The sequence below is a fragment of the Trachemys scripta genome, chromosome 4, assembly GCF_013100865.1.
Source record: "Trachemys scripta elegans isolate TJP31775 chromosome 4, CAS_Tse_1.0, whole genome shotgun sequence".
Lineage (NCBI taxonomy): Eukaryota > Metazoa > Chordata > Testudines > Emydidae > Trachemys > Trachemys scripta.
The window spans coordinates 124190340-124210709 of NC_048301.1; the positions used below are offsets into that span (position 1 = coordinate 124190340).

Genomic DNA, 20370 nt, shown 5'->3' on the forward strand with positions numbered 1-20370 from the left:
GCAAATCAAACTCATCAATCTTTCGGGCTTGTCTTCACATACAGCCCTACAGAGAGCAGCTGAGTGAAGACACCATTAGGCCCAGAGGTGAAAGTAAGCCGGTACTGTCCGGTACGGCGTACCGGCTTCCCTGGCAGTGATTTAAAGGGCCCAGGGCTCCAGCCGCTGCAGGGAGCCCCGGGCCCTTTAAATCACCGCTGGAGCCCTGCTGCCGGAGCCCCGGGAAGTAGTAGCTATGTTGATGGAAGAAGCTCTCCTGCCAACACAGCGTGGTCTAAACAGAGGGTCAGGTCGGTTTAACTGTCACTCAGGCATGTGGATTTTTCACACCCCTGGGTGACAGTTATACCGATATAAGTCTGTGGTGTAGACCTGGCCTCAGTATTGCTATCTGAGGAGTGGTGATAGCAGCATTAACTCCCCTGCATGCATCTGCCAGGGTGGCTAGGAGGATTAACATAAAGCCCTTGGCGGATGAGAAGTGCTAAGCAGGTAGCATTATCTCCACCAGCCCTCTGTGCAATTTTAGACAGGATGTTGAGCTTAATAACCCATCCTCACACTACCCTGCCTGATCATATAGAGGATCAAACAATGAAAAGTTCATTAGCACCCTCTTCCCCTTATCACCAAATGCTCTGGCTAAGCGAATCACAGGAGGGGACCAGAATTACTAACTGGTCAGAAGAGCACTATGCTAAAGCACACTAAGTAGATTTGACATGCCCCCCATACACCAACTTTTCAATGTGTAGCCTGAGCTGACACCATTGACATACAATCTGCTTCATCAACAGGATGGCACTAATCTCTCTCCAGGACATATGCTGGTCAGTACAAATCAAACACCCTTCCATGACATTGGTCTATTACTTTGCAATCTTTGCATGGCAGGTGCTGCGGAACCTAACGAAGTCAGATGCCCCATTCCCACTCATGAGAGCTTGGGGGCCCTACTCCCTTAGGGTCCTTTGAAACTCCCACCTTGAAGCCTCACATCCCACTGTGTGTCAAGTATTTCCCCCCCTATTATACAGATGGAGAAATGGAGGTTAAGTGACTTGCCAAAGGGGATAGGGAGGAAACCATACATTGAATCAGTGGCAAAGCTGGACACAGAACCCAGAGTCCTGACTACAGCCCCATTCTCTAATCCTTCCCACACTGATGTATGTGAACCCCAGGACCCCGTTGTCAGGAACTTTTTGATTTGCACATGGCCTAAGTAATTGAATGACAAAAGTTCTCATCCTCATTACACCTTAAACCCAAGATTTTAAAAGCAACCAGTGGCCAGATGCCCAATTATCACAAGGCAGGAGCTTGGCACTTTCTGAAAATCAGGCCCCTTTAAGGAGGTCTCAAATTGGACATCTGAATTCACTAGACAATTACAAAAAACACACCATGGCCTAAATCTTTTCTATCCATTAACAAAGGTAGGAAGAGGCACCTCAATTTAGCCTTGGGACTCTGATGTGATATCACCCACAGACTGATTTATAACCTACCAAAAAGAGTCCAGAACCCCTCTCCCCGTGCCCCTTCCCGCCCCCTGCCACCATTCCTAATGTTACTGCACTGGATTTTACAGATGTCACCTGCTTCACCAGTTCAGCCTCTTAGTACATGTCAACACAGTGATAAATCACCAAAAAAATGTCAACCCAGGTTACGTCATGGACTATGGCCAAATATAATTGCACCGGCATGGACAGTGAAGCTTCGATTGGGAACACTGAGCTCTTTTCCTTACTTTACATTTAAAAGAGGAGAAAAAGGAGAAGAAAAACAAGTCTTTAAGAAAGCCGTTAAAATGCCAATTTGTAGCTTTGGCCCACTTTTGTCAAACTCCCGAATGCCTGAGAGAACCACCGAAAAAGATCATTGTATACCACAGGGGACTGTGTTTAATTTACCTGGATCTCCTGGTACTCAGCAGATCTATGCAGGCAGCTTGCAACAATACGCAGAGAGAGAGCATTTGTTTTCATTTGCTTGGTGAAATATCCCCAAATCCCCGCCACCCTTGATTCATAAATGCAAACACTTGCATTCCCATCATGTCATTCTTTTAGTATCAAAATGGGTCTATGGCAAAGCCAAGCTGCAAGGGCACCCATCACATAAAACCTAGGCATGGATGGTATTTAAAACAGTATTTGAAATGAGAGTGTTTCAGGAACAGAAATCATTTTTAGCTATTTCCCTCTACTGGGATGCTGTCTCCACCGTTCCTTTGGCATACCAGAGGCTCTACAATCTATGGGGGAGCTATTTCTCATAATAGTAGTTCTTGTACCTTAAGAAGATTGAGTCATCCAGCCTGTAAACAGCTGCAAAGCCTTTCACACACAGATCATCAGTCCCAATTCAGCTACTCAGAGAGACCAAAGTTCGTTACTGTCTGACCGTTATTGGTGGGCTACACATGGCTGATGTCAGCCTAGGTCTCAGTGAACAAGGATTGACATCATAAAGGCAAGGCCCTGTGATAATGCCTTGTTGGCTGCTTCAGGCCAAGCATGCAGGGGCCATGCAGGTCACCTCATCCTAGGGGTGGTCTCTCTTGGTCAGGATTGAAGTAGTGGGGAGAGGGGTGGAGACCGTGCACTGCTGCTACCTACACTTATCTCTTGTGGTTGAGGAACATTCATGACCAATATGAAAACAACAACAATAAAAACCTCACTCAGATGTATTGATACAGGGCTTGGACAATCCAAGTTTGACGGTGGGAAGGGGAGGATCAGAACAGGACAATGACAGATTTGACAAAATCTGTTGAAGAGCCCTCAGCTATCCAATGAATGAGATGGACTCACAGAAACCAGGTGTGAGGGATTTCTTCCCTTAGAAAATCCCCAGAGGGTTGAGAGTAGCCAAGAGAAGAATGGAGGGAGATAATGTGACAGAAATATTTATTTCTTTTTTCTAACATTTAAACAAACCGCACTCTTACTCCTGTGATCTAGCCAAAACTTAAAGACAGTCAAATCAGAAGATGTTCTCAGTAGTTGTACCTCATACCCAAGCAAAATAAATCAATACCCCTTCCCCTTGCACACATCAGCCCCTTAGCATTCTCTTCCCTCTCCAAAAGCACAGGCACCTGGCAGTGTGCCCTGAAAACAAGAAATCTAAGCTACATCAGACCAGGGGTCGAGTAGGTTCCAAAGTGGAGGGCCCCTCACAGAGGGCACACTGTGGGTAGCCTTTTATAAAATCAGCCTTCTCTCATTCTGATCTGAGGAGCTCAAATGCACAAGTGTGTCAGCTGCTCACAGGTGTGGCAGTAGTTGCAGGGAGAGAAGATGTCTCCAGTACGGGGGACCCAAGTCTCCAAAATAAGGTTCCGTCTGCCCAGCCTCTCAACTACACACAAAATGCTTCCAGTGCCCTTGCTAATGCTGTGGACCCCCACCAATGTCAAAACAAGAATGGAGATTTTTAAAAATAGAAGAGGATGAATTCATGGCTCAACTCTAACTGGAGTCTAGACACAATACGAGGCTGTTTTATATGGACCATGGCAGAGTTATGTCAATACCTTCACTTATTCTTAGGCAGGGTTTTTATTGCTTGTTTTAGATGCCGGTTGTGACGGGTTGGATCACAGAAACCCCCTTGGCACCTGATGTGCCAAGACTACCTCTGCTCCTGTTTTCCCTGCCAACTCAGGACTCCAGCACCCTGTCTTGCCGAGCCAGACACTCCCGTCTGCTCCAACACAGACCCAGGGTCTGAATCACTTGTCCCAAAGCTGCAAGTTTACCTGAAAACAGCTCACAGAAGTGTGCTTGTCTTTAGCACTCAGATGCCCAACTCCCAATGGGGTCTAAACCCAAATAAATCCGTTTTACCCTGCATAAAGCTTATAAATTGTTCGCCCTCTATAACACTGATAGAGAGATATGCACAGCTGTTTGCTCCCCCAGGTATTAATACATACTCTGAGTAAATTACTAAATAAAAAGTGATTTTATTAAATACGGACAGTAGGATTTAAGTGGTTCAAAGTAGTAACAGACAGAACAAAGTAAGTCACCAAGCAAAATAAAATAAAATGCACAAATCTATGTCTAATCAAGCTAAATACAGATAATCTCACCCTCAGAGATGCTTCAGTAAGTTTCTCTCAGACTGGACACCTTCCAGGCCTGGGCACAATTCTTTCCCCTGGTACAGCTCTTGTTTCAGCTCAGGTGATTCTTCATGATGGCTCCTCTCCCCTTTGTGTTCACTTCCACCCCTTTATATATCTTTTGCATAAGGCGGGAACCCTTTGTCCCTCTGGGTTTCCACCCCTTCCTCACTGGAAAAGCACCAGGTTAAAGATGGATTCCAGTTCAGGTGACATGATCACATGTCACTGCAAGACTTCATTGCCCACTTGCCAGCACACACATATATAGGAAGACTAACAGGTAAACACAGCTATCTGCAGACAATGGTCCTGGTTAATGGGAGTCATCAAGATTCCAAACCATCATTAATGGCCCACACTTTACATAATTACAATAGGCCCTCAGAGTTATTTCATATTTCTAGTTTTAGATACAAGAGTGGTACATTTATACAAATAGCATGATCACACTCAGTAGATTATAAACTTTGTAATGATACCTAACAAGAGACCTTTTGCATGAATCATATTCCAGTTACATTATATTCACTTATGTTTTTATAAAACCATATAGACTGCACAACGTCACACCGGTTTCAAAGAAGGGTAGGATCTGGCAAACTCTTGGTGCCACAAGGAGAGCAATGGTAAATGGAGGTGGGGGCAGGGAAGGTGACTTATTTTTCTCCCCCTGCAAGGTCTCTGTTCTACAACCCACTGCTCTACTATAACATTCTGAAAAACAAGGCTATATTTAAAAAAGGTGGAACCAAGTGGCAAACACATTAATAATCACATCTGGGGATCTGTAAGGAGAGGATCCTTCAATGACACTGGGAGGAGGAGATGCCATTTAAAATAATGCAACCCTGGTAAAGCTCAATTGCCTAAAGACCAAATAAGAGCTGATAAGAGGATATTTTAAATGCAATTAGCTGCCTTCCAGAGCCACCCCTTATCTTATTGTTAATTACACATTTGTTCAGTTTGATACGTTCTTAGTTAAAATTTGGTTTCAGACGCATCTGTTCTGGAGAGCTGCTAACCCTCCACTGTAATTCACAGTTATAACGAGTTTGACATTCTCAGTATCAATAGGTCCTTGCACCATCTAACGCTTAGGTGTCCTTTTGTATAACAGTTCAGACAAAGTTGAAATGCACCTTCCGAAACAATAAGCCTCATGCCCCTAGCCTCCTATGATAATATAAAAGTAGACACAGATGGGCAGGACAGTTTTGGGGACTTTTTTCCCTTTTAGTAATAAAACCCAAGCTTATGCCACTTCTTGGAGGTGAGCTCCCAATATTAAGGCTGTAATTCCCTCAAGGGGGAAAAACAAGCAGAATGGGAGATAATACACAACTCCAAGAAGGAGACAGGGCTTCGGAAAACGGAAGAATACGGACTATTTTACAGTCTGTCACGCTGAAGTGGTCTCATCCATTGTAAGGTTCTGCTAAGTAACAACTCTAAATGGAGTACAGCTGAAGTGTAAAAAAAAAGTCCACATCACCAAGGGGGACAGAGCCAGATTTTCAGAAAAACTCAGTTCCCATTTAGCCACCTAAATAAAAGGCATATTTGCCAGATGAACTCAGCTTTGATTTTGGCATCACAGTAAGTGGCTAAAGTGGAGCTCCTCTGAAAATCTACCCTGTAGTTATGCAGACCCATGTTTTCAGTGGGGCCTCTGATTATGCCCAAACCTGAGAAAATCTCAGGTCTTCTGAGCACCCAAAACTCTAACTAAAGTGAACAGAGCTACAGGTGCCCAGCACCTCTAAAAATCAGGCCCAGCCCCAGAAAAACCAAGGCACTCAAAATTAATGGCCACTCTTGAGTATGTGACTCTTACACAAAGTGTTTCAACAGTTTCAGTGATGGTTTAAAGTGCCTTGAGAGAACTCAATGGATGCCAGAGACGAAGTCATGACTGGTTTCCTTCAGTTTATGTTTAGAGCTTCAATTCTCACTTGGGACTAGTTTTTAAATATTTGTTTTGCTTGTTCATATTCTGACTGTTCCTCTACTGGAGACGATTTGGGCTTGCAGTTCCCAAGAAGCATTTAGGCACATGATGCCAACACATTAAAAAGGAGCAATGATTAGAGATGAGCTCCCACCACAAGACTGGGAACCAGGTTCTGAACACCCCAGAATGCAATCAGCTCATTATAAAGGTAGGTGCCATTTGCCAAGTTTATTTCTGGATCTGGATTCAGATTAACACCTGCAAAAACACAGCAACACTGCACAGCAGGTCAGAGCAGGGAATTAAGAGCACTGTTTCAAACTGCAACTAAAAGGGGAACGTAAGGGGGCAATGACTACGCAAGCTGAAATTTGGCCATGTTCACCTTGGCCCAAAATTCTCCTCTCAGTTACACAGGTGCAACTACCAGTGCCTGCAATAGGGCAGACTCCACCTTCCCTCACCTAATCCCATGGGAAGTTCTCGGAGTTCCTTAATGGCCACAAGTGGTCATGACTATATAGTTTTACATCCTAGCCAGATAGCACCCCTACCAGCATGTTGGGTGATTTGGTGCATAGGGAAGAATGCCTCTTAATCATCAATACCATCCATTTCTATTTTCCAAGGAAATCCATCTAGCCAAATACTTGGCTTGGCTGATCCTTGCTTAGCTTGTGACAGGATCAAGGCACAAGGTAGCCTGTCTTTTAACCATATAAACATATGAGACAATCTGAACAGTATCAGAGGGGTAGCCATGTTAGTCTGAATCTGCAAAAAGCAACAGAGGGTCCTGTGGCACCTTTCAGACTAACAGAAGTATTGGGAGCATAAGCTTTCGTGGGTAAGAACCTCACTTCTTCAGATGCTTCAAATTCAGATGCATCTGAAGAAGTGAGGTTCTTACCCACGAAAGCTTATGCTCCCAATACTTCTGTTAGTCTTAAAAGGTGCCAGTCTGAACAGTAACTTCCTAGCCCAGAGTATGCTACTAGCCACTCCTCCACTAACCAGAACTACCACGGACACAGTCAACACAACTGCTGCAGTAGTCATCAGCCATGTGAAAACTTGGACAGATGACTAGGGAGGAATATAAAAATATTGCTCGAGCATGTAGGGGTGTAATCAGGAAGGCCAAAGCACAATTGGAGTTGCAGCTAGCAAGGGATGTGAAGGGTAACAAGAAGAGTTTCTACAGATATGTTAGCAACAAGAAGGTGGTCAGGGAAAGTGTGGGCCCCTTACTGAATGGGGGAGGCAACCTAGTGACAAATGGGGAAAAAGCTGAAGTACTCAATGCTTTTTTTTGCCTCGGTCTTCATAGACAAGGTCAGCTCCCAGACTGCTGCACTGGGCAGCACAGTATGGGGAGGAGGTGAGCAGCTCTCAGCGATGCAAGAACAGGTTAAGGACTATTTAGAAAAGCCGGACATTCACAAGTCCTTGGGGCTGAATGCAGTGCATCTGAGGGTGTTGGTTGATGTGACTGCAGAGCCATTGGCCATTATCTTTGAAAACTTGTGGCGATTGGGGGAGGTCCCGGACGATTGGAAAAAGGCAAATGTAGTGCCCATCTTTAAAAAAGGGAAGAAGGAGAATCAAGGGAACTATAGACCAATCAGCCTCACCTCAGCCCTCAAAGAATCCATTTTGAAGCACTTGGAGGAGAGGAAGGTGATCAGGAACAGTCAACATGGATTCACTAAGGACACGTCATGCCTGTCCAATCTGATTGCCTTCTATGACGAGATATCCACAGAGCCAGTTATGGGGAAAAGCAGTGGCCATGATATACCTTGACTTTAGCAAAGCTTTTGATACTGTCTCCCACAGTATTCTTGCCAACAAGTTAAAGAAATATGGATTGGATGAATGGACTATAAGGTGGATAGAAAGCTGGCTAGATCGTCGGGCTCAAAGGGTAGGGATCAACGGCTCGATGTCTAGTTGGCAGCCGGTATCAAGGGGAGTGTCCAGGGGTCGGTCCTGGGGCCGGTTTTTGTTCAACATCTTTATTAATGATCTGGATAATGGGATGGATTGCACTCTCAGCAAGTTCGCAGATGACACTAAGCTGGGGGGGAAGAAGTAGATATGCTGGAGGGTAGGGATAGGGTCCAGAGTGACCTAGACAAATTGGAGTATTGGGCCAAAAGAAATCTGATGAGGTTCAACAAGGCCAAGTGCAGAGTCCTGCAATTAGGATGGAAGAATCCCACGCACCGCTACAGACTGGAGACCGACTGGCTAAGCAGCAGTTCTGCAGAAAAGGACCTGGGGGTTACAGTGAACAAGAAGCTGGATATGAGTGAGCAGCGTGCCCTTGTTGCCAAGAAGGTTAACAGCATATTGGGCTGCATTAGTAGGACCATTGCCAGCAGATCGAGGGAAATGATTATTCCCCTCTATTCGGCACTGGTGAGACCACATCTGGAGTATTGTGTCCAGTTTCGGGCCCCCCACTCCAGAAAGGATGTGGACAAATTGGAGAGTGCCCAGCGGAGCGCAACGAAAATGATTAGGGGACAGGGGCACATGACTTATGAGGTGAGGCTGAGGGAACTGGGCTTATTTGGTCTGCAGAAGAGAAGAGTGAGGGAGGATTTGATAGCAGCCTTCAACTACCTGAAGGGGGGTTCCAAAGAGGATGGAGCTTGGCTGTTCTCAATGGTGGCAGATGACAGAACAAGGAGCAATGGTCTCAAGTTGCAGTGGGGGAGATCTAGGTTGGATATTAGGAAAAACTATTTCACTAGGAGGGTAGTGAAGCACTGGAATGGTTTACCTAGGGAGGTGGTGGAATCTCCATCCTTAGAGGTTTTTAAGGCATGGCTTGACAAAGCCCTGGCTGGGATGATTTAATTGAGTTTGGTCCTGCTTTGAGCAGGGGGTTGGACTAGATGACCTCCTGAGGTCTCTTCAAACCCTAATCTTCTATGATTCTGTGTGTTCTACAGCCACATCCTTAAGCATCACAGCCACTTCCTTCCTCCCCCGCCCCCATGCCAGGGGTGGAGCCAATTCCTTCTCCTCAAAGCTAGAGCAGGAAGAACAGAGTTTCCAGTGATCTGTCCCATTTCCTCACATTCAACCGTCTCAGTCACACCACTGAGCTTAATGAAAGTATTCGGACTTGACTTTCTGCAGTCTCTTCTTCTGAAGTTCTGCATTCAGAGGAATAAAAAAAAAGCAAACCAACCCACAGCACGCCAACTTTGTCAGCTCTATTAGCTGTGATGACATGTTCTTTTAAGCCTATTAATGTGGTGGTGCTGTATGTAGGTCATCTCTTGTAGATGACTAATTCATGTCCATTTACCTGCAAGGCTAGTTGGGTGACATGGAGGAACATTACCGCTGACCTCACAGAAGGATTACTTGTGTGTGAAGATTTTGCACAGAATATTCCCAATACACACAGTTCCAAATTAATTTGCTGTCAACCATCTTTCGTCCCAGGATCCAGAATTTTTAATAGCAAGTTGGGTTGGGACAGCCAGGCACACAAGGAAGAGCTCTGTTATTAGGCTGAAGCCAGGCCAGCCTCACAGTTGCTACTGTGGCCAAGACAGCTGAGAAGAGGTCAGACAAAAATACAAAGCCCAGATGCTGATCTGACTGGAAAATGAAAACCCTAAAGGTCTTGGCATCTGGATCCTGGAGCTGTCAATCACCTTGATGCCAGTCACTGAAAAGCAGCACAACATGACTGTTTTTTGTTAATGTTTACTGGCCTGTTTAATTTAGAGCATTATGTGAACCAGAGATGTTCTTGTGAGAGTGTATGCGAGACTTGGGGATGAGTGGATAGGAGAGAGAGACTATGTTTAAGAGCCTGTGTGATAGTCACCATACAAGGTACATGTGTTCGGTACAAGTTACCGGAGCTTTTGTAGTAAGTTCTACAGGGGGTAAGAGAGAAGAGATGTTAGTTTAGAGGAAGGCCTGGCTCCATCTTACTTAGTATTTAATAATCTATTCTTATTTAGTAGTTTCCCTTCCCCCCACCCCTTTCTCCATTGCATTGGCCACCTAGAACTTCTAAGAAGTCATGCTCAACCCACACAACTGTGCATCATATACCAGTGTAGAGGGCACAACATCCTAACCAGAGATCCTATTTTGAATTTGTGCCAAGCTCTCAATCACCAGCTACACTGAAACCCTCGCAAAATCAACATGACACTGGCTTCATAGATACAAAAAAAAAAAAAAAAACACACACCACACCCTGAGGTTTGGTGTACCATGAAATGAGGACTAGACAGAGGCTTCAGCAATGCCATGTGTGCAGTCACATGTGCACAGCTACAAAGGCTCAGTTCTATCACTCTCCTCTCCCTCTCGCCTGCACACATCTGTGGGGACGTCACAAGGATCCAAACACAAAAGCCAATGAGCTTGCAACAAGCATTCTTTGTTGCTGGGTCTACTAGAAATCTGAAAGCAAGATGTCACAAATCCTGACACCATTTAAGTGACAGCAAAACAGAGCTTTTATATATTATATAAATATGCGCCCTTAACCCAATAAGGGTACAGCTCAGTGTACAGATACGTCTTTATCACCATGGAGTCAAGCAGTGCTGTAAGGCATATTAGCAACTCTCCCAACTTGTCACAAACAGGGCAGTGTAATTAAACATGAGGTGGCTGGTGGTACCATACCCTACTGTGAAAGAGGCATGCAGAGGTCAGAGCTTGTAGAACAAAAGGATACAGGCTGACTCCAAGTACCAATCATCTTGATTACTTTCAGCAGAATGACGTACACCATTCACACGCAAGATTAGTGCCAATTACACATTTAACTCCCTGTTAAATAAACCTATCATGTGAAAAGGCAGGGTTGATCTTAAGCTTTTCTTCCTTAAGAAGACCTCAAAGTAGCATCAGCAACATGTGGACCAATATTTCCCTGGTAGAACCCCCCCTCCCCAACACACACACTTTTAGACAGAACCTGAACTTCCCCCAGACCCTGTTCATAAGGAAAAGGCAGCCATTGCCATGTCTTCTAAGGGTTAAAAAAAAAAAAAACTTGTTTAAATGGTGCTAGCGAAGGTGTATTATGTGGGTCTTGGATTTCAGCACCCTGGACAGCTGTTGAATGAATAGTCTCTAAGGGTACATCTTCACTACCCGCCGTATCGGCGGGTAGCAATAGATTTATCCGGGATCGATATATCGAGTCTCATTAAGACGCGATATATCGATTCCCGAACGCACTCACCGTCGACTCCGGAACTCCACCAGAGCGAGTGGCGGTAGCGCAGTCGATGGGGGAGCCGCGGCCGTCGATCCCGCGCCGTGTGGAACCCCAGATAATTCGATTTAAGATATGCAACTAGCTGAAGTCGAAGTATCTTAGATCGATTCCCGCCCCCAGTGTAGACCAGCCCTAAGGTGCCACAAGTACTCCTGTTCTTTTTGCTGATACATACTAACACGGCTGCTACTCTGAAACCTAATGTTAACCTTGTGTGTTCCCTTAGGGCAGTGGTTTTCAATCTGTGGTCCATGGACCCCTGAGGGTTCGCAGACTATATCTAAAGGGGCACACGAAATGTTACCACCATAGAACAGTGTTTTTCAACCTGGGATCTGCAGACTATGTCTAAGATTTCCAATTGTAAACCCCTATTGCAATTCTGAACCATCTCTCAAATCAGTACCAGGGTAGTATAATCTGGTAAACAGATTTTGCCCCTGAAAGAAGAAACCAGTGACAGCAATTCACTGCAGGAACTTGGCCACGGAGAGCTGCAGTGAATCCTCCCACAGCCTTTTTGTGGAAGATATTTCCTCCTAGCCATCCAAACCTGGCATCTCTCCATTGTACATTTGGTCCAGATGAGACAAATTCAGAGAGGTCTAGAGCAGCCCTGGACATTGGTGTCCTTCAAACCACTGTTGGATACCAGTCTCAGGACAGCAACAGCCAGAATTTCTAGCTAATGCTCTTCCAGCTAACTCTTAGCTTCCCCTCACCCCCTGCAACCCAGACCGTCCCAGTCCTCCCTACAAGCCTCCAGCACAGGAGTGATGCTCTTGCTGTTTTTACACACCACAGGCTGCTCCCTCTGCCTGTAAGCCATTAGTTGAGTGGGGAGTGCAGCACCAAGCAGAAAGAACCAGAGGATGCAGAGATCACCGTAGGCAGAATGATAGGATTTAGCCACACAGACAGCTATAGGGGCAATAGCCCACAAACAGAGGGATTCCTTAGAGGTACAGTTACGGTTTATCCCTGTGTATTGCCCTTGAAAACGCTCACGTGTGTTAGCCATGCAAATCCATTTCTAGTTGTTAGGTTATTAATCCTTGGCCTGTTATCTCATTCACTATATATTGCAAGCCCTGTAGGAGGGCTGAGGGTCTTAATCCTTTTTTTTTTTAAATGTAATCCATCATAACATAGCAAGGTTTCTTTCAGTCCTTGTAAAATATTAACAGCCTAGTTAGCACAACAGTGAATGCAAGCTAATCCACCCTGGGCTGGGCTTCCAGGATCATATAGCAACTGCCCAGGACAGCTGGGGAAGGAGCAGCTGCACAGGTGAAAGACTGAGGTCATGACATATGCTTTACTGGAGAAAGCAGCAACCAAAAAAAAAAATTAGCCAACAAGATTTAAACCTGTAGTCCTGGATAGTTCACTTTAAAGAAAATATTTCTGGAAAGAGATTACCTACAGGGCAAGGAGGAAAATGAAATCTTTGATGAGATTTGGTTAAAGACTACAGAATTTTTTGAATGAATCTAGTTATAAGTTTTTGCAGGCCACTCTGCTTGAAAATATCAAGGAAACGTTTGGTAATGATGAGCTGTAGTCAAATGAGACACCCCAGGAGTGTTAAGGAGACTGCCCGGGAAGTGCAGATGAAAAATTAGGTTTTGGAATAAGAACTATGTTAAAAAGAACAGCAAGAAATGTGTTTATTCCCCCACCCCAATGCTAACCAGGCTTTAAAAACATAAACACATACCCCACAACAGCAACTAGTGAACACTCCAGTGCAATCAAGCAAAGCAATTATGGATGGGGAGCATTCTAATTGTGGCCCAGATCCTGCAATATGGTCTGCACAGACTTTTGCACCTAGAGAGAAACCCACTGGCTTCAACGTAGCTCCATGCAGGTGCAAAGGTCTGTGCAGATCATATTGCAGGATCTGGGCCATAATTAGAATGTTCCCCATCCATAATTGCTTAGCTCAATTGCATTTAATACCCGTGGACCACTTTGAAAATCTCAAGAGATAGTTCAGGCTTCAGCTCAAATCTTCAGACTTCAACTCTGCTTATCTTTGTTTATCTGTATAATGTCCAGGTTTAGCGAGTGCCTTTAATCCCTTCCTTTTACAAGCACTAACAATCACCATAAACAAAAAACAAACAAACACACAGACAAACAAACAAAAAAAACCCTTTCATTCAGGATCCATAAGTGTTTCCTTTGATCAGAAGGTTTTAATGGAGATTTAAAGCAAAAGTTATTCACTCCTTGTGATGGCTTGGTCAGAACACAACTGTTTCCAATATGAAAATACAAAACATTGCTGGACAAGACTCTTAGTAATTGATCAACTGTGCTGTTTACATGGCAGCATTCACAGGAACATGAAGTGCCACTTATGGTAAGTGTATCGATTCCACCGTTTCAGAGTCCTGGTATTCAGGGTTTGGCAAGTCACTTGCCATTTAAGATTTAAAATGTTGCAAGGAAAGCAACATGCTTTCATCCCACAGCAACATTGCTTACAAAATAACTGGACACAGTCTGGATATAGCATTGGACACTACCAGTTACATGAATGATTATGGAAGTAAAATTAAATTTCAGTATAAACCGCTCCAAAAGAAAGACAAAATTAAAGCTGCATTAGAAAAAATGTTTATTCAATACTTCCCTCTCATTTGTGAAACAAATACTAATAAAAGTCTCATTGCTGTCTGTCAGTGTCCATTTTCTTTCAACTTGCCCTTCTCACGACCACAAATAACTCACCGACAGTATTTCAAACCTAAGATCCCAATAACCAGTAGTCTTCATCTACAAATTCTGTTCTATTTCTTCTTCCTTCTGCTGTTTTTAGTCTAAGAACCCAAAGTCCCTTCCCAAACCACAATTCAACAAGCTGCGTCTGATCACACAAATAACTCCTTTACAATAAACACCTTTAAATTACTGCTTTGTAAAACACAAAGAGGACAAGAGACCAATACATGAGTCCTCTCTCACAAATGTTTACTCACATAAGTAGCCCCAACACATGCAAGAAGCCTCACTGAAGCCCCAAGACAGCTTTCAGAAGTATGGGTATGCAGGATTAGGCCTTATCTATTGCTACTGTATTATGACTGAGCATCTCTAATCATTTTTGGTGTTGGTGCAATATAGAAAACCACCCCAATGGCACTTAGCCAGCAACAGTGACAATTATACAGAAGACCCAGGAATGTTGAGACAGTTGGATCACATGAATGTCTGAACAGGCAGTTGAATAATTAATTGCAAATTAACATTCATTGTGAATTTTGGCAGTTTTCTCATCTAATAATTATTCAGGAGCAGATTATTTGACCAGCTCTGATTTCATTGTGGAGCCTGCACAAAGGTGACAAAGTTACAGAAAGAGGTAGTATCAACTCTGCAGCACACAATCACTGCCAGCGGTGCCAACTCTCACAGTACTGATGTTGTACTTAAAGCCCCAGCCCCTGGAGTCATATTATTCCATGAAAATCTCGGCTTTGTTTTTATAAGGTTTCTAGCCCTCATGTCTGCAGAGAAAAAGCTTGAAGATGTGACCCTAAAGACACAAAAAAGGTGTGTGGGGGGACAAATAAAAAGGACCCAAGTTTTACTTTTACTTTTTTTTTTTTTTTTTTTTTTTTTTTTTAAATCTCAGGATTTTTGCAACCTTGGCGTTGGAAACACGGCATCCCATTTCCTGCCATCCTGCAGGAGGACCTGGATGTGCTTCCATAAGAGCCTGGAGGGTTTGTTAACTGAAATCCACGAGAAGAAAATGCTAGCTGGTGGAGGGACAAGGGAATCACAGCCACTGAAGGAGAGGTGCTGATTGTACAGGGTTGAAAACCTATGAGCCACCTGGAGGAGATTGCTTGGGAACCCATTTCTTGGGATCGGTGGAGATTTCAGCAGCAATCCTCCTTCCTTAGCTTATTGCAAACCTCTCCCATGCTTTTCAGGGAATAACTCTCTATTCTAGATGGTAGAGAGTTGCTCCCCACCCCCTCATATGTTTTCCAGCAGGTGGGGTGGGTGTGCATATACCATTTCACACACACAAACCACTTCTGTCAGCAGGCAGGGTAAAGACGTTTGTAGGAGCAGGTGGACATGAAACTAGAGATGCATGGTAGAGTGAGTTCAGGGAGGCATTTTAAAACCAAGAGGGCATTTCTATGTTGGATTCAGAAATGGACAGGTAGTGAGTGAAGTGGACAAGGGCCCAGGGATGACACGGTTCCACATTCTGGAGCAAGAGATAAAATAAAATAACTAAGCTTTTTGCTGCAATAGGCATCACTATTGTTATTATTGTGTGTGTGTATGTATATATATATATATATATATATAAAAATTATAACTGTAGCCCTTAATGAGCCCTAGTCATGGACCAGGATCCCATCATATTACATTACTACAATGGGACCCCAAATCAACCCTCCAAACCCGAACCACCCTGACCTAGGAGTCCATTTCCAAGTTTGCAGACTATGCCCATCTCTATGTTTAGCTGAGATTATCTGTATACACTATGTGAATGGAATAGTCTCATGTCACATCTATAAAAAAAGAGCAGATCGCATGTGCTCCAGATCAAAGCAATTAATAGAGAAATAGCATGATCCTGAATTTAAGTGGCTATTTTTCATACTAGACTGTGGTGTTAAGAAGTTTTGGGGAAACAAAGCAGTCATGCTGGCACTCAATTTAACTGTCTGCCGAAGGGTAGGCATTTTACAGAAACCTGGTTAACAATGAAGGAGCCAGCATCTCAATCAAAATCCCTGAATTTTTGCTTTTGTCTTCGGCATTTGTTAGGAGTACCTAGGCAACAGTGGCATCTCCACCATATTCATCTTAAAACAGTAAGATGTCTGGATCTCAGTATGCTAAATTTCTGTCACATACACTTTGTATAGCTTTGCTCTCAGAAAGAGAAAGCTGGAGATATCGCTTCAGAAATAATACTGAGTAGACAACACTGCTAGTCTCAGGATCTGACCTTGAAGAAAAACAAAAAACCCAGACAGATTCTAAAAAGAACTATCATAATTTTCAGTGAAAACATTTCTCTCAACCTTTCTGACCCTTAGTATAACCTCCCCATTCAGATCTTTTGCACTTATTCAAAGATCTCGCCCACTACATACATGTTATTTGTGTGTCCATGTTTTCCAAGGAGCCAACACAGCCAAATAAATATCACACTGTATCACACCAACATATCGTTCTTTCAGGCCCCAAAGGTTCCTACAGAAGACATGGACTGTTCACACACAATAAAAGGAAAAGCGTTTATATGTCATTATGACCAGTTCCGGCACATTTCCTAGAGACAGCGAATAGCTAAACCTGCTGTAGAGTCAGGACTACACATGATTCAGCACTTACCACCTGACTAATACCAGCTAGTCTCACACACCGACACAACAGAACTTGCATATTTAAAAAAACAATGTTAACAGGGACAAAGCACCCATCTCCCCATCCTATAAGCAATGTATCTCTTGGCAAGGCCTCGATCCACATATTGCAACCTCACACTCCAGGTATTTTCATAACAGCCCCACTGGATTAGGTCAGTAGTCCAGATACAAGCAGGGTACTGGGTTGCCAGCAGCCTTAGGGGGAAGGTTAAATGAAATAAAATAGCCTGTAATAAACAATTAAGAAATAACCATCCAGGAAGGGGGGGGGGGAATTCCCTCCCCTATCAAAGGTTGGTACATACCCTGAAGCAGGCTCATGGTTTATGTCCATGCTACCTTTCCTTTCTGCACCTAAGTGCCCCCAAGAAATTGACACAAGTATTTTCACACACACATACTGTAATGCCATTCAACATTTAGACATCACAGGCAAAAAACAAACCACCAAACTTTTGATATCAGATACCAGCCCTGATGTTCACATTTCCCTCACGAAGGGAGAGCAAGATATTAGAGCCAGGAGATCTTCCACGAGGTCCAAAAGCAGACACGTTCCCAGTGCACAGTTTTGTTTTACAAAATTTGGAATAAAGGTGGGGGGAAAGGGGGAGAGAGAGAGAAAATCTCTCTCTGGCAGATTCTGCAGCTGTCTTGTGGGTGGAACTTCTGTGGGATTCCACAGCTAGAGTGACCACAGAACCAGGCACCTCAACTCTCCGTACATGGCATGAAGCCAAATTACACCCTCCCTCCCAGGAGGCTGTGTCACACCCAGATGCTGCCCTTGGGTGGAGAGGGCACCCAGGGAAGACGGTGAGGGCTGAGCGCCTCCGCAGCAGGATGGAATCGGGGCCACGGTTAAGAGGATTGTCCAAATCCCCTTGTAAGGCGCAGGGTTAATCGCTCGCCCTCCCCAGCGGGAGCCGCCGGACAGCCGCTTGCGCACGGACCCCAAAGATGTCCAGCCCCGTTCTTCTCTGCGCTGAGCAGATCGCCCTGCGGACCCGACCAGGGCGGGATGGGGACTGCAGCAGCAGGGAGAGGACGGGGGGTGTTTGGGGGCGATGGGGGGGCAGGGGGAGGAGACGGGACAAGGGGGACTCGCCCAGGAAGGATGCAGGAGGCAGCTTTGCGCAGCCCCGGCATGGAGAAGGGGAGCAAGCGCGGAGGGGCCCGATCCCGCCCCTTTGCAAACCCAGCCACAGACACACGCAAGGGCAGCGGCGGCATCTCTGCACCTGGCCCTGCCCGCAGCCGCCTCCCTCGCACCGCGCCCGGCCCGCAGCATCGCTTTACCTGGCCCGGCCGGGGCTGCAGCTCGGCACGCGCCTGCCTCTGGCCTCCCCGCGCCGGCTGCACGAGCGCTGCGCCCCTGCTCCGCGCCGGGCTGCCCAGCTCATCCTCCTGCAGCCTCCCCCCTCCCACTCCCGCAGTAGGGCAGGGACCAGCGGGCTCGCCGCCGACCGCCGCGTGCGCGCTCTGGGGTGTCTGCGCGCCCCCGAGCAAGGGGGAGCGGAGCGCGCTTCTGTTGCTGCAAGTCCGAAGTCCCGCTGCTGTGTTGCCCAGAGGCGGCACGGGACTGCCCTGCACCACTGCTTACATTGGGGGGGAGGGGGAGGGGAGGAAGAGAAGTAGTAATTAATGAAGAGTCATTAGCAGGGAGGGAATAAGGAGGCAATGGCCTCGTTAATGAGTGGGGTTATTGCCTCCCTCATAGGAAATTAGATTAAATGAGAGAAGTCATTGCCCTGGGGGGTAAGAGCAAGAGGGGGCAATTAATGGGGAGGAGAGAGTAATTAATGAGGCAACAGAGGAAGAGTTAATGGGGTAAATGGAAGCGTAATGAATGCAGGAGTTGGTCTCCTTGACTACCCCCCTGATGGTAAAATGCACCTTTATTACCTTATCCTTTAATTCATCATAGTCGTGTTTGTTTTAAACTGGAATAAATATATTAATAGGGAGGGTAAATTAATGAATGGGAATAAATTCATGAAGGAAGAGAGACTGGGTAATGACATAGGTAAGGCCTGGGGATCAAGGGTATTTAATACTTCATAGTAATTAATACTAATTTACTAGTAGTAGACTCCTTACTCTTTTCAGACAAAAGACATTTTAATTGTGAAAGGTCAAGATGTTTCATTTTGACCATTTCATTACTTTTTTCCTGAATATTTTGTCAACTCAAGATGTCCACCCTGCTTCACAAGACCCCTTTGGTTTTAACCAATCAGCATTTTTCAATAAAAAAAGATTCATCAGAAGATCCCCAGCTTGCTCTAGTTTTGTTGCTCAGGACACTAAGTTCCTGCAGCCTTTAGAGTTGTCTATACACAGCAGAGCCAGACTCTCAGGTGAAAGACCCTAGCCTGTTTACTGACACCGCTGTTTGTTTTCTGAGGAAATCTGATTCCTTAATCATTAAGCAGAGGTTGCAGCCTCCCAGAAAAGCTTATTCAGCTGCCCATTTAGCATAGGCTTATCCACATTATCTCAGGCTCCAGCTGAGAGTCAGGAGCTTGGATTAGCACTCCACTTTCTCCTTTTAAACGTTTGTGGGAACCACTTTGTTTTTGGACAAAGTCCTGTTATCTGGGAGAAAGATCTGCTGTTGTATCAACCCATCATTGGAAGGTGTTCAGACCCTAAGATAAGGGGTGTTTTATCTGAACTTTAACTGCATACAGCTCTCTTTTACAGAGAAAGTAGCATTTAAGGTGGATGAGGTAATTTTTGTTCTTGACTAGAGATGTAGCAGAATGCCTAAGTAACTTCTACATAAGTCTATTGAGTTTGTCAACCCCCACTGATTCCATTCTTATTACATTCTATAAGACTATTTCCATAAGAAAAGCTACAAGATTTGAAGCCAACTGGTTCATTTTAGAAGGCGAACTGGATATCAAGGGGGAAAGAACAGTATGTTAAATCAAGACCCAGAGATCTTGAATTAAGTATAGGAGAATGCCTCATACACTTATTCCCTACCATGTGATAAAAATGTCATAACATCCTTAGCTCTATTACTGACTGTTTAGATTTAGAGCCTTTAAACAAACAAAAAATACCTACACCCTACTTGACTTTTCACCATTTATGCTATTTTGCACTTCACTCATTTGACAGTGATAGAAATAACTATAAACTATCATTCTACTTCAGTAGCACGCCCCCACTCAAAATCAGCACCCTATTATGCTAACTGTAAACAACAAACAGGTCCCTTCTCCAGAGAGCCCACACACTAAGGTCCCAGTCCTGTGCTCTGATCCCTACAGGCAGACCCTTACACCCACAAGAAGTCCAATGCAAGGATCAGGGCCTGACTTGCCTGTTCTAGAGCACTTCCCCAATGTTGTCACCTTTAGATTCACAGCCCCGCAGGGCAAGGGTGAAATGAGAATCCCAACACCCTTCTGGCAAAACAGATACAGTACTAGAGAAAAGATACAAATATAGAGGAACCTCATGGGTTTCTACAGATCCTAAATAGGATTACATAGACATAGCTTGATTAAATACTACAGGTTTTTAAAATATTATAACTAACTCTGCTTGCCACATTGAGTAG

The 20370-nt window shown here is 44.7% G+C and overlaps 1 protein-coding gene across 2 annotated transcripts in view; it reads right to left on the bottom strand.

Moving 5' to 3' along the window:
• The window catches only part of NFASC (neurofascin), a 187997-nt gene extending 169832 nt beyond the window's left edge, over positions 1 to 18165 (bottom strand). The window contains exon 1 of one of the 2 annotated variants that reach the window (XM_034767198.1): positions 18093 to 18165. The gene's annotated coding sequence lies outside the window, so the exon portion shown is untranslated. The remainder of the gene's footprint in view (positions 1 to 18092) is intronic. The other variant, XM_034767200.1, reaches the window with a different exon arrangement.
• Positions 18166 to 20370: the final 2205 nt, after the last annotated feature.